The sequence below is a fragment of the Anabas testudineus genome, chromosome 13 (genome assembly GCF_900324465.2).
Source record: "Anabas testudineus chromosome 13, fAnaTes1.2, whole genome shotgun sequence".
In the NCBI taxonomy this organism is placed as follows: Eukaryota; Metazoa; Chordata; class Actinopteri; order Anabantiformes; family Anabantidae; genus Anabas; species Anabas testudineus.
The window spans coordinates 18,061,430-18,076,592 of record NC_046622.1 but is presented as its reverse complement, the minus strand read 5'-3'; the positions used below and the strand labels follow the sequence as shown (position 1 = coordinate 18,076,592).

The window sequence follows — 15,163 nt, the reverse complement described above, 5'->3', positions numbered from 1 at the left end:
ATTTGATGGAAATGTTTTCCACTGTCATCGTAATCTTGGAAATGATTTTAGAATCACTGCAAAAGCAGTAATTGGCAATTACCTCGCCTTTGTGAGTTTACTGTCAAGCATCTGACAGAATTTACACAAAAACAATCATTTTAACGAGCTTGATGCTTCCATTGTTTCTGTCAATTTTTGCATATATGGTATATGTATGCATGTGTCATCAGTTGTTGATTTTATAGCAATACTATATTTAAAAACAGTAGAAAGAGAAGAAATGTAGTATGAGATCAAAATTTGTATCGGACACACCTCCAACATCAGAGCGTAGGTGTTGACTTACGCATGTCAGATAATTCGAGCCGTGCTATTTTGGTTGCAGAGCAGTTCTTGTTTGTGTGCTGTTTAGTAGAATGAAGCAAACAAGTGCCTGAGAAGAGTTTAACCTGCCCTTGAACTACAACTTGAGGTATTACACATGAGCACACTTAAGCAAACTTTCTTTCAACATGCTGTACTCATATATTACTGAGACTCCCATCTACAGTATTTCAGTTTCTGCTTCACAACTATGTAAATATACCCTCTCCCTTTCCCTAGTCTCTCTGTGTTTGACCATAGCAGATCAGGTTCTAGGAAATTATGCAACTCTGAGAGCATTCGTGTACAGCTTTTAGACCACAGAGCTGAGCTTACATTTACAGCCCTGACTTTTCCTCTCCTCCTGCTCCTCCAGAGGTCACAGTTGACAGGAGACATGGGTGCGTGATGTCAGTCCTGTCCTTTAGTGATTTGAGTCCTATGAGGTTGGGTAGCAGCTCTAAGGGGAAGTCAGGAAACTGTGATGGCAGAGAGAGGGAAGGAACAGCTCGGTGTTGTTGTGCTTTGTTTTTTCACATGTGAGTGCTGAAGAAGGAGACACAGGATGTCAATGGTTGGAGCTGTGAGCACCTCTAAAAGTTACTGGAAGTATTGGTTCACTATAGGATTGCAAGATTAAAAAAAAAACATGATTCTGCTGAACATGATTCAGCAGTATTTTAGCTCTTTGTGTATTTTATAATATATGAATGTACATGTTTTTCCTTCATCGTCATCAATGGTGTGGTTTGAATTTGTGTTTCATGCTTGGAGAGTTTGCCGCTTTTGTAGTAAAGGGTGCTTTAGTGCATACTGGGTCCTTGTTTAGAGGCTTTACAATATACAACATCATGTGCTACACACTTGTGGGGCGGTGCTTATGGGGCTCCCTGATGATGGACCATGGTAAACAGTTCCCACTGCTTGCACAGCTGGGGCACACTTGACGGGCCTCTGCAGTGCATGTAGAGAGAGACGGGGAGGAGGCACAAATAGAGAGAGAGAGAGGGGAGGAAAAGAGGAGAGTGACGGGAGAGATATAATGGAGGAATTCTTTGAGGGCCTTCGGGGCAGGATACAAACTGCAGAAAGGACAAGCGAGTGCAGGGGAAACAAGAGCAGAAAACTGATTATAAATGACAAATCCCGAGCTAAAACAGGGTTAGCTGCTGTATCCTGAGGGTGGGAAAATGCAACAGTAATAGCTCTGATTCCAATCCAATCCCCTGCATGTATTCAGCGCTCATGTGTGTGACTGTTTGTGTATGTGGCCTCCTTAAATCCAACAGACAGAGACAGGAAATTTTGCCCCTCCCCTCCTCTGTCCTCCCCTCATCCTCTGCCCTGTGCTTGCTGCTTGCCGCTGATTGGCTGGAGGGAAAGCGAGGGATGAGGTTTTGTCGTCTAATCTGCCAGCAGATCGCCACTGATGGGCCTCTGTAGAATGGCTTTAGTAAATTACTGTTCCAGGGAAGGGCAAATCCCGTCTATCAGATAGCAGCTCTCTCTTCAGCTCTCCCTTCATTCCAGGTCCTTTACTCTTCTTTCTCTTCACTACATCAGTGAGACTTTGACTTTATCTCTTTATCGCTACCTTTGCCCTCCTTTTCTCTTCTCTTTGTAGCTGTCACCATCTACTTCTCTCTCGTTTTTTTTATGTTGTGATCTGTCTGCAGTAGTCCTGCTCTTTTGCTCTTTTGGATTGGGCTCTACGGCTACAGTCACTGTGTGAACAGTTTCCCGTGGTGTGTTTGTGCATGTTAACAAGACAGACCAGTTTTGACGGCGGCCATTTTGCCTTGCCCAGTCTGAAGGCACACAACATGTAGTACGGTACATCCTGCCCCAATACCTGGGAGAGGGTGTTTGTGCATGATAGAGAATAGTTTTTCTGCACATAGTTGTAGTTTTGCATACGTACCTGCCATAAAAACCTATAACATCTCGGCAGGAATAAAGAACTTAAGACTTAAGAGCGAGACACACACTGAGAAAGGGAGTGTTTTGGTCTACCTGGAACTCACTTGGTGAGTGCACTCTTGCCTGAGGTGGAGAATGTTGTCTTGCATGTAAAACTGCGCGGAGCTAAATTCCCAGTGACCTCCCGTGTTTTGGTACAACTGCGTCTAACTACTCAATCACGTAAGATCGACAACATCATAAGTCTGCGCTGACATATGGCAGCCAGGCACATCTACAACGCCGCTGTCACCCTGATGATTCTCCAGCTTGCACAATGAACAGGTGGTGTACAGGAAGAGGACACACACACACACACACACACACACACACACGTCTTATTTAAAGTGGGTGTCATGCTGCGTTGTAGTTTACCCCCCTTTTTATTACTGTAGCAGTTTTCAGTACGTTTACACATGCAGCTGTAGAACAGATTTAATGCTTATGCTGAGTTTGTGTTTGATATTTTCAGATATCTTTCAGAGAAATGTTTGTTTTGTTCTAATCCCTGCACACAGAGTATAAACTGATCTAAGGTTGTAATCATATACTGACTGAGTTACCTCAGTTGTGTAGGATGAACCCTCTCTGATCTCTGTCTCTCTGGATACTGCTGTGGCTTTACTATTCAATTTCCCCTTCGCATTACAGATGTCAGACTTTGGGGCTGCAACAAATAATTATTTTCATCACTGACTAATCTGCTCACTGTTTTGTCAGTGACTCTGGTTACTGTTTAGTGTAATAGTGAAGCATATATATTTTGAGTATTTAGCATCACATAGTTTGATTTATTGAATTAAAAACTACATGACTAGAATGAGGTCACAGGATTTTCAGGTGTCAGAATGGGTATGAGGATTTGATGTTACATGTAAAACACTGTCGTGCACCTAGTTAACAATTTGTTGGGAATCTTGCTCGTCTGTGACCTACACAGCTGTAGGCAACAAGTCATCTGTAAGCTGGAGTGTTACCTGTTTGGTAATGCTGCTCCTCTCTGATAATGAGTGGACTATATAGCCTAATTCTGGCCGTTGTACTAATAGAAAGACAGGCGGAGTCGTGGTTGGTGAACCCCACCTTCTTTTATTGAGTCTCTCGCCCTGCATTTGCAAAAGGAAGCATCTGTCTGCCCCTCTGCTTGCCACACATGCTCTCTCCCTGTCTCTCTCTCTCTCTCTCTCTCTCTCTCCACAGCCCACACTGCATTCGCTGCGGCTGCTAGCTATCCAGCTATCCAGCTCGCAGCCGATGTCAGATCCTCTAATCTCTCCAGCATAAAGGCCATGCAAAGGGAATTTATGTTAGTCTGCCACGGGAAGAAAAGGAGAAGCGGAGAATCGTTTGAGCAGGTTGACAGATAAGGCTCTTGTGCTTTCTGTGTGGTGCTTTTTAAGCCATGTTAAGCTGCTTAATTAGACATAATCTACAGACCCCAGACTGAGGCGGAACTAATGAAGTTAAAAGACTCAAATCCCAACCTGCCATCACACTTTCCTCTCCTTCACACCATCACTTGCGCCTCTCTGCCTCATCACTGCACTCCCCTTTCTGCTGCCTACCGTCACATTTTCTCCTCCTCGCAACACACTCTACCTCGTTTGTCTGCTTAACATCCCACTCTTTCCTTTGAACAGCATTAATGTCTTCCATCACACCCAAACACGCTGTCCTGCCTATATTACGGCCTTCAATCCTTTACCATAAAGACCTAAAAATATATTACTGGCTCATAGTTTCTACAACTGTGGTGAGATTGTTTGAATAGAGCTTAGTGCTGATGGACATGTAGGAGCATATTGTGTCTATTGCGGGCCAGTTTCCTTAAGAAAAGACAAGGTAGGTTGACAGAGACTCAAACTGAAAGAAATAGTAGTTAACTTATGTTTAATGTTTACAAGTATTGCAGGAGAACACTATACGTATACAATGTATATACAATACTAGTGGTAAATACTGTATCTTAGAAGACGTTTAGGAGACTGTGGGCACAGCTTGCTCAGGGCACACAAACTCATTATTTCAGTCTGTGCTAGGTGTCAGTGTGACAGAAAACACAGATGATAAAGTTCCTCATCAGCAAGGCACAGAAAACAAAAACAATATAATGAGGGCTTTCTGAGGCTGGACACTAATGGGTCAGTATGATTAAGATTCAAAAGGTTGAAACTAGACTGAGCATTTTAACAAGTTCCTTGGGAGAGTATGATGCCTTTTTAGCACATTTCCAACTCTGCAGCAGTTCTGCTTCCACACACTTCATTGCCTTGTTCTTAAACCTTCCCCTTTGCTTCTTGCAGTGAAAAGAGGATGTGTTTCCCATGTCAGTAACACACTTCCCTCCTCTAATCTCATAATGGGGTAAATCTTTGCCCTGGCTATGTGTATGAATATTTTTCCTTAAGATTTATGGCTTCGTGCAGGTTTACAACAAACAATACACAGTGTCCTGGTGTGCCCAGCCGTTATCACTGTTGGCATGTTTACATTTTTCTCCTATCTCTGCATCTTGCAGGACCTGCTTCTTTGTCATGTTTTGAGTTTTTCCTGAAGCTGAGCAGCACTTATTTTCTTTCACAGAGGAGCGGCAGGCACGCGAGCTTGTAAGCGCTCGTCCTCTGTCCAGGAGGAGATTGCCGATGACCGTTGTTGGGTTTCATCATCGTCACGAATGAACCACCTCACTGGTGATGGCCTGTCAGAGAATTTTCTTCACCTCATTATCTTTCTGCCTCTCCTTCATGCCTTCCTTTAGTCGTCCTTTCCCACCTCGTCTTTACCTGTAGCGCTTAAGGCCTTTTGTACTGTCAGATTTATTCTCTTCAGTACGTCTTGCATGTGCTAGAGTATATTTTAGATAAACACTGCCTGAACCTTTGGAATAAAAATTACTTTTAGCTCTATGAGCTGCAAAAACAAAGCAGGTCAAGTTGCCCTGTATGCATGTATTCTTCTCAGCCCTTATGTCTCCCGGCTGCCTGTCTTCCTTAGGTGACAAGTTTCTCCTCACCTCCTCCTGCATGGTCCCACTGCTGCCCGGTATCATGGTGCTGTTGAGTGGATCTGAGGGCTGCTGCAGTCTGGTCTTGCTTGATTAGCCAGTGTGTGATGCTGTAGGCAGCTTTGTTTTGTTGCTGAATGGGCTGTTCCACTGAGAGCACCGGAGACTTGACGAGGAGCAGGGGAGGAAGGAGGGAATGGAGAGGAGAAGGGTGGAGTGGAAGGCAGGAAAATGCTGGAGGAAAAAAAAAACAGATGGCTAAAGGGGGAATGATATAAAAGGGGAGGTGAGGAGTAGATAAATGAAATGGGAAAGAAAAAAAAAAGCTAGAGCAGACGGGGGGGAAAGCAGAAATGAGGAGAGGACAGAATGGTGATGTAGAGGAGAAAAGAAAAAAGAAATGACCTCTCCTCCTGTGGAGAGGGAAGATAGCTGAGTGTTTAGAAATGCTGAGGTGGACAGAAGCCATATCTTCCACCAACATAGCACCTGCTAGTCTGCCTGCCCCCTCTTATTCATTGACCGACTTTCTGTTGTGGGTATTTGTGTCCTTATGTGTGTCTTTCTGCTTTAGGAAGAGTGTGTGTGTGTGTCTCTGTGTGTCGGGGGTGCATGTATCTGTGCATGCACATTATTATGCATACAATTAGCATACAACGTTTGTTTCCTCCCATAAGATAAAAGCTTGAGAGTTGGTGCTGAAAACATGTTAATACTCAAGACAAGACAAACCCCTGAATGCCTGCACTGCACCACTTAACGTTGATGTGTGGTGGGCTTGAATGAGTTTCTTTTTCCGTGTCCACACATACATACAACACAAGCAGCTCTGTAAACCTGCATGGAGTTGATTCAGAAGTCAGATTGAATGCTCTTGTAATTATACTACAGGTGATGTAGATAGAAGGCATGGTGAGCGATGAGCTACAATAACAAATGCTGACTTATATAAGAAAGAAAAACAAACACACTTCACTTTCCTAAATTAAATGATTAGTCTGGTCAATCTATAGTCTACAAACTACTGAATAATATGAATATTTTGCATTATCATTAACGTATCTTGTTTGGTGCATGAGTATATTCGAATAAAATAATGTAATTCACGCTGACATTCAGTAAGATTCCCATTTAATCCAAAATGGCCATTGATAACAGCGGCATGGTTGTTGTAAAAATGTCAAACTGCTGCTATGAGAAAGATTACTATATACTATAACTCGAGTTGCCGCGGCTGCACTGTACCTGCAGTAGCTAAGGTTAGCTTCACGAGGAGCTGCTTCACAGAATCCTGTAGAGAGTTTAAGCCAATGAGCTCTTATATGCAGTTGGAGTCTATTAATGAGACTAGAGTCTTTTGTGGGCTAAATCAATTAACATTAATTAACTAGAGCTGAGTTTTTTTGCAGATAACTGTTGTCAGCCAGGGAAATCATGGTTTTTGGAGTTTCACGTCCAAAAGCTTGTTGAAACAAACTGTTAATTGTGAAAGTTATAATTAAGATTTCAGCTTTTGTGATTTAAAAATTGGAGTTTTTAACACTTTCAGTATAAAGGAACGAACCGTTCAGTCCTGCCCTATTGTAGGTCCCAAATAGATGAAACCTTGATCCTTGCAAGCCTCCTCATACAAATACACGCAATTATAAGCATGGCCCAGAATGCTGTGCAGCATCCTCACTAGTATCACTGCTTTATACTCAAATCCTCACCTGCTCTCCTAACCCAGCTCATCCTATCCTCTGTCTGTTGCCTCTGTGACGGTGTTTATCCGGGCCGAGACAGATGGAGGATGATGAGACAGCCTGGAAAAATTTGGGTTATTTTTTTTTCATTTCACCATGAAAACGAGTGATTTTGTGCTTTCCAGGCCTTTCTTCCTGAGATGTTTTTTTGTGTGAGAGTATGTGTGTAATTCTGTATGCTGCTTGCCAGCCTGTATGTTTGGTTTTGTGGACGCAGACTGCGTTGTAGATGGAATAAAGCCTGCTGTGAGTGTTGACAGTGTTGGCTTGTTAGTGCTGATGGGGTGGATGAATTCTGAGTACTGTGGGCTAGAATGGGAAGGCAGATCTGTAGGCTTTTCTTGTACTGTATGTGTCTGAATTTTGCAAATCTCTCTTTGGTAAATTCAAGGTTGTACGCTAAATTGAAAATATGACAAGGATAAGCTCCCTTGAGCTCCTTCTTTGCCATCTCAGAGCCCGACTTCCTGTTCAACTGCCTTTCCCATTTCACTTTCTCTTATTCCTCTGTCCGATAACTGATCCCTCTTTTCTTCCTCCTTTTGTTTTCCCCTGTCCTAGAAACCCTCTTGCTTAATTTCTTGGTATCTCTACATATTTCCAATGATCCCTTTAACTAATGCCCTCTTTAATAGACGATTAGAAGAACACACACATGCACACATTCATTCACACACAAGAGAAAGACTGATATAAAGAAGCCCCTTATCTCTCCTACCAGAGACACTTCATTCATGTGCTTGCATACAGATGAATAATATATGTGGATACAGGCGCGTACACACATAACACACACAAGTGACCCTGTTCGATTGGTGGTGATACTGACATTGGATGTTGTATGCTGTGCGTTTGTGCTCTTTGTAACACGTCTGCATGCATGCGTGTGTGTGTGTTTGGTCTGCTGACTACTGTCACTGTGAAGGGATGTAAACTCTCCAGAGGCATGGTGATGAATGGGAGTGTTGTCACTAGTCAGGTCCTGCTGCCTTTGTGCTGTCTTTATGCTGCATGTTCTCCTATTATACTGCAAGTACTGCATGTTTTGGGTGTATCATATGGAGAGTGGCTGAGTGTGGGTGGGTTCAGTGTTAATGTGGCTTTAAAACAATTCTCATGCTAGAGGGTGCTAAGATATTCACGTGCTGTATATGGGCGCGGACAAGGTGTTAACGTGTAGGACATTTGGATGATGTTTATAAGCCACAGGAGTTCTCCTCCACGTCTTTGTGTGCAACATTTGGACGTCGAACCATTCAGTCACACTGTGGATCAGATAAAACAGCCGTGTCCTCGCCATTTGCATGGAAAATTATGTGAACAAGTGTGTCTTTGGCTTGCAGTCAGTAAGAGTAAGGGTGTCTTCTGTGTTAGTGTGTGAGCAGTGTGCTCTGAGAAAATGCTGTCAAAGCAGAAGCTGAATAATTTGCCTACAGAAACACTCACGTGTGTGTGCATAAATTTGCCTTCCACTAGACTGACTGTATGGTTTACAGATTGCGTGTGCGTGTGTTTGTGTGTGTGTGTGATATGCGAAAATCCAAAGCTCAGAGGCCTTTTCCCCCTGCTGGTATATACATGGATATTACTCCCCCTGGGATCTCTCCCACAAGACAAGGAAAATGTACACACTACATACACACCACATTACACACTCTTGTACACGGACAATTGTAGAGAATATATGCTGCCTTCTCTGCTTTACATGGATGAATAAGCTTGTGATTTGTGTTCAGTAGGTGTGGAAACAGGTCATTCTGGGATGCAAGAAGTAAATGCAGGAAGTGTTGCCCTCTGGAGGTCTTGTAGCCCCATTTTGAACGTTTATAATGGCAGATGTACATTAATAAATGCAGTAGGTGCCTCAAATTTTCTGATCCCACAGTTTTTGCTGAACATTAGTCAATCAAATATACTGCAGGACAGCACCTCTGTCAACTAATCAAATGTTTACTTTGTTTCTGCAGTCAGGTGATGTTGTTATTGAGGTTGTATTGAGGACTGAATAAAGACAGTTTAACGCCAGCGACAACATTTTCTGTGGATGCCTGATTGACAGTGCTACAGGAGAGGATATCCAGTTAATGTGTACTGATACCTAAAAGAGTCATTAAGATTATAACATGACTGCACCTCAGTGGCTGGGTTTACGGTCTGGCAGGCTTTCGCTCTGTGTCTAGTGGCAGTGGTGTGAAATGTCACTGTGTATGGTTGAAGTGTCTTCCAGTTCGGTGAGACTCCTTATGACTGTAGATTGATGCACTTTTTGGGGTAGGCTCACAGATTTGTCTTGCTACTCTCTGTAGTGCCTGCACTGTCCGGCTTTGATGGAGAATCTGCTCAGCAGGAAACTTTAAATGTTCCAGAGATTTGTGACATAAGGCATGCAGAGTTTCCTACATTAACTGTGGCAAACTGACAACAAGCTGTTGTATGGAATAGTACACTGTGCACCTCTGTATGATGTTCATACAGTAGATGGTGCAGAGCAGAGATACTGCAGGTTTATCAAGCATGACCGAGGCGGCAACCGATGGAACTTGCAGGCTTTGCTCTGCATTGAAACGCCACATCCCAAGAGTTTGTGTGCTCATGCTGTAAGGCCCTTCAGCCTCCTGTTAATGTCCTTGGATTTGAATATGCTGTGTCACTGGAGCAGGTGGAGGATTGCGTGATTCATGTGGAGCAGACTCATTTGCATGACCCTACGTTCAAACCATTCACATGACTTGAATGTAAGCTGTGTGTATGCTCCACACCTACCTGACACATTAGAATACAAAGCACTTGTCATTTTATTTAGACTTTTATTTAAACCTTTATTACCTTTATTGCTTTAATAATATTCCGGTTCAAGGCAGGAGTCAGACTAAACTAACTCACTCTGCTGTTTATTTTGAAAAGCATTTAACAGCACGGGTGATAATAATATAATTACAGCAAGGCCTTTTATTATTATTATTGGTGGACACACTGACACACACACACTCTCACTTCCCTCTGCTTCTTTAGGAATCTAAATGGGAATCTGACTAGAGGCAAACATGTCATTGTGTAGAGCAGCCCAGCAAACAGACAACCTGACAGGCCAGTTAATGGGGAGATGAAGGGATAGGGTCTAATAGCCAGCAGGGAAAGAATAGTAGATTTATTTAAACAGGGCAATATTTACCAGCCTGGACAATGTCAGATTGTGTTTAAATTGGTCTTGCCGCTCCTCGCACTGTCATTTGTCTTTACATTCACCTCATTTAATTCAGCTCATTCATTATCATACTCTCTTGATGGTGCCAAGAGTTTGATTTAACTTCTATCGTAGGTTGTTTCTACTGAGCCAAGAGCCTCACTTGAAAACCTAAACATCAGAGTGGACTGTGGGATGGGAGCCAGGATCAGGCTGCTGCTGCTGCTGCCGCTGCTGCTGCCACAGCCGCTGAAGGATTTTAAAGGAAGGATTTTTATTGGACGCTACGAGCTAATATGTGGGTGCGCTGCTTTGTTGCGAAATGTTTCTGGTTTTGGTGTTTCGGTTATTGCAGTGAACGGTTTGCATGGTAAAGTGGTGAATACCTGCAGTAACAGGTTTCAGTTTGTGACTCAGCATGCCACTTTCACTTTCTTCCTCTCTCCCCTTTCTGCCGCCAAGGCAGCAAGTCTCTAGGGTGCAATAGGAACCAGGCTTTCTCTGGCTTAATTTGTTTATTCCTTTCTTTCCGGTCTCCTTTTCTCCCCTTTTCTCAGTAGCTTTTATCACATGTAGATGTTTGGCCGTGCCCCTTTGTGATGTGGGCTGGCTTTATGAATGAACCCACTCAAGGTCATTTGGTCACTGTGCCTGTGGAGGCTTTGCACACAGTGCTCGCTACTTCCTTTATCTCTTGAGATATATAAAATATAAAAACTGAAACTTGTTGACTGGCCTACACCTCCTTCCATCCCTCCCACCTTTTCTCACCCTCCTTCCCATCTCTCTGCTTAAATCCCCATGGAGACAGGAGAGGAAGAAAAGGAAACAAAGTGAACTGGAGAGATTGTGAGAGAAAGAGAGAGATAAAAACAAAAGAGAGAACCTTAAGTCCCCTGGTGTGTGCAGAGTGGACGCTGGCAGACTAATCCGTCTTTACCTTCACACAACAATCACAGTAATGACCTTAGCCTGTGCTCATCAATAGACAGACTTGCATCTTCCAGGGAGGGGCAGGTGGGGCGTGTGAGATAGTGTGTGCGTGTGTCCCCCTCCTTTGTCTGAGATCAAGGATTAGAAAAGCTTAAAGATGGTATGCCTGGCCGGGTGTTTGCGTTTCTGTGTCTTGGCGAGGTGATTGTTGTCTAAGATGACGTCAGCACTAAAAGGGAATGGTGTAGCATTTTTCACCTGCAGAAACTGCAATAGTACTGGCCCAATACCGTGAATGGAAAGTTTTGTAAACAGGAGCATATCATTTGGTTTCAGTTCTATAAATCCTATCTTTACTTAATCCTCTATTGTGAAAATTAAAAGACACATTTGAATGACTTATTACTCTTAACTGTTTATGATGAATGTAAGAATGTGTTTTTAGGAGGAGAGGAGAAATGAACAGAACAAAATGCAGCAGGAGGACTGCTGCAACACATTTTTTTTAATCCTGGGATTTTTGCTTTTGCCTTCCTTGAGAATTTGGAAACGTATCAGCTAACATGACTGGCCAGTGGGCTCATACGAAAACCCAGGGGATATGAGGTGGAGCAGCAGTGCCAATCAGAGAGAAAAGAAGGGTGGAGAGTGGAAGGGATCAGTGGAAAGAAGTCTTGGCATGAAATTTAATTGTGTGTGTGTGTGTGTGTTTTGGAAGGAAGGGGTTAACACTTGGATTAGAGCCAGGACAATTGCTGTAAAGTCCAACCTGGTTCCTTTCCTGTTTCAGAGAGAATGGTCTAATTCTCACCCGCTGCCTTTTCCTGAGACATTTTCTTCCTTCAGGCCTGGAGTGGGAACATTGCAGGCGCAGCATAGAAACAACTGAAGAAAAAATAAACAATAAAGTGCATATGTAACTTTTAGAAGTGAAGAGGAGGATGAGGTCAACAGAGGTCAACATTTCTTTTTTTCTGTAAGGTTACTTCTGAGTTTGTGGTCTACCATATATCACATTTTAGCAAGTGTACACCATTGCTGAGCGTACCTTCAGACACCTCTTCTACTCTGCTGAGCTGGTCCACAGCCTTTTTAACAGGTCTAGATCTGGAGTTCAGATTACAGTTGTGACTCCTGGGGGTCTCCAGCAGCCTCTCTCTATGCTGACAAAGATTCCTCTCATGCTGACAATGGAATAAATGTTGACTTGAGTCCGAATTGATTTACCTTAAATCATATCTATATATAGATAGACTGTTAACATTTAGATAGGAAATAACTGCGGTCTTGTCTAGAGACCCCATACCTGACGTAGGCCACAGCCAGGTTACTTACCCCGGCCTCCCGTATGAAGGGCGGCAGTCTTACCACTGTGCTGTTTAGCTGTCTATGTAATCTGTACAAAAATTACATGTAGCATGAATAGCTGTTCTTCTGGTACCAATGTATTTGTTGTGCTAATCTAACAATACCCTCCTGGTTCTCTCTTCCTCATTAGCTTGCAGACAGAAGCATGAAATATGGAATATAGATTTTGCACTTACTTACTAACCTCCTAACAAGATGGCATATTTTAATCAAATATTTTGATTATTTCTTTTGAGTAGTGTAACTACTGAGATTTTTAAAAAATAGTATTATTGTATCTGTTGTTGATATAATTTCCACTTGCTGTCTTTTGCTGTTTGTCAGTATCACTTCCCATAAGACTAAAACTGCCAGCCAATTATAGTTCAAAATGTAGAACAGAAGTGTACTGACAGCACTGCAGTGACCCCCGAATTACCATGTTTGTACTAGAATATTAAATAAGACAGCAAGTCAGGGAATAACAAAGCTGTTTTGTGGTGCAGTTGTACATGCAAAAGGTCACAGTAACAAAATGCCCTGCAACCTGTAAAGTGTTCATCTCACTGCGGTAATGCTGATCCTCACCCTGACAGACTGCATTCCTGTGACTACGATGTAGACAAGACCAACTGGGCAGTGAAGTGAGCCTCGGCAGGCACAGCTCAGCCTTGGGCCCTAATAGTACTGCAGCTGCAGGCAGGTCATTGCAGAGCAGCAGAGTCTAGAGCTATAATGGCGCTCTAGTGTCTGTCTAGAGACTGATTTTAAAATGGATGACCAAGCATAACCCCTGCAACCTTACGACTAGTTGCCCCAGAGCCTGTCAGCTTCTTCCAGTCAGACTGCAGAAGGAGCTCAGAGGTGACGCTCCCACATCTGCCTACGCAAGCACTGCTAAAACAGTGCTGAAGTGTGATATGTTTACATATGCATACTAATAAATTTACAGTACAGTACAAGCTATATTATAACATAAAAATATACTATTAATGGGCCTACTCGCCACTTTTCCATATCATCTATTCATCTGTGCATCTGAATCCTGAATCTGGCTCATTTCTTGTCACAGAGGAGACTATATTTTTCAGTTTGTTTAGCTGTTGAAGCATGGAAATGGTTTATTTGTTTGGCTTTCTATTGCCACTGCATGAATTGCACTTTGGTGGAGCGCACAGGAAGGTGGAAGAGAGGGTGAAGCTCTTGGAAAAAATTAAAACAACAGAGGAAGAGGAGGAGGGAGGAGAGGAACGTTTGCAGGAAGAAAAAAAAAAAAGCCTCTGCAGCCATCTGCCTTTGTGCCAACAGTTGGTTACTGTGGCAACCAGTAAAAAGTCATTATCTTTAATTGACACTGTGGCAGGTTCAGGTGTTTCCAATTGTATCATTAGCTTTTTTCTCCTTCTTTGCAGTGACTCACCCGTCTTTGGCAGCGGTCCTCCTCTTTATTCTAGGGCCCTTCATGTTTTTTCACTGTGCCATCCTTTCTTGTAAAATGCTGCGTACCTTTCTTTCAGCTGCCTCATTGGATAATTTAGGATGGGTATGTGACTCTGGCCCTTGTCTCTCTACCTCCCTAAGGTTAACCTGTTCCTAGGGCGTATGGCGTGATGCTACTGTTATTGTACATGGTGAGAAATATTGGTGTGTGACTTGGTGACGGAGAGAACAAAAAGTGACAATTGAAAGGGACAAAGGACAGGAAGTTAAAAACTAAATGGCAGTGGAAGGTGGTGGACAGAGATGTAGAGAAAGTGGTTGTCTTTATAACAAGGGCTTATTTCTTTCATGTTGAGGCTTGTCAGGGCCGGCAGCAACAAGAAGCGCAGATGAGTGATCGTAAAGTAGCCCTGTCTGTGTACCATTAGCCAACCGCAAGTGCTAAGCACTTACCAGAAGCTTCTTGTGTTAACCTCCTTCTCTCCTCCCCCAAACAATAACTCTCTGTCTCTCTCCCTTTCTTAATCTCCACTTGGCTGGAAACTCTTCTTGTTCCTTCATAATATTTGTCATTGCCTCACTTATGATCTGAGACACTCCTCTACCCTTCAGAATGCGTCCACATCCAGTGGACCTCCATCTTTCCGTTTTATAGTATTACATTGGACACCCAAGTTCTTGAAAGGTTGCATTAACTAAAAGAAAGTTTCTTTTTCTTTGAGCCACTCCAAATGAAAAAAGGCAATTTAGCAGTGGTTCATACAAACAATACAAGCCCTCAAAAGCCATTTGTTGTTTTCAAATCCATTTTATTATAGCAAGACATTTCGCGCTGCCATTACCAGCTCAGTCGATCAGTTTGTGGGTACAGAAGACATCACATTTGAAAAATAATTACACAAACAAAGCCGGTATTGGGATGTTCTGTCTGTGGCTATTGTTTGAATCTGGGTTGTGCCTTAAACTAACGTAGAGCCTGTCAAAACCAGTTGGCGGTGCTTTGTCCAGGCGTTGCTTTTATTACTGCTGGCTGCTTTATTAGCCTTTCGCAGAGCAGGGAAGGACTGAAAGGATTGACTTCAGATGCAAGTGGAAGTGGCACCTATTGACTAGTTTGTCTTCTTGTGCTGCTGGCAGATTGCGATGATGCGATGAGGATGCAGCTGCCCAGGCCGGCCCATTAGCACCTAAGCTCCATACATGAGA

General features: G+C 43.1%; 1 protein-coding gene across 3 annotated transcripts in view; it reads left to right on the top strand.

Moving 5' to 3' along the window:
- Nucleotides 1–15,163, top strand: part of arhgap35a (Rho GTPase activating protein 35a) — a 55,753-nt gene that overhangs the window by 10,738 nt on the left and 29,852 nt on the right. The window contains exon 2 of one of the 3 annotated variants that reach the window (XM_026364428.1): nucleotides 4,888–4,994. The exons of 1 other annotated variant lie outside the window; for it this stretch is intronic. The gene's annotated coding sequence lies outside the window, so the exon portion shown is untranslated. Of the gene's footprint in view, nucleotides 1–4,887; nucleotides 5,005–15,163 lie in introns of all 3 variants that reach the window. One more of the 3 variants, XM_026364421.1, reaches the window with a different exon arrangement.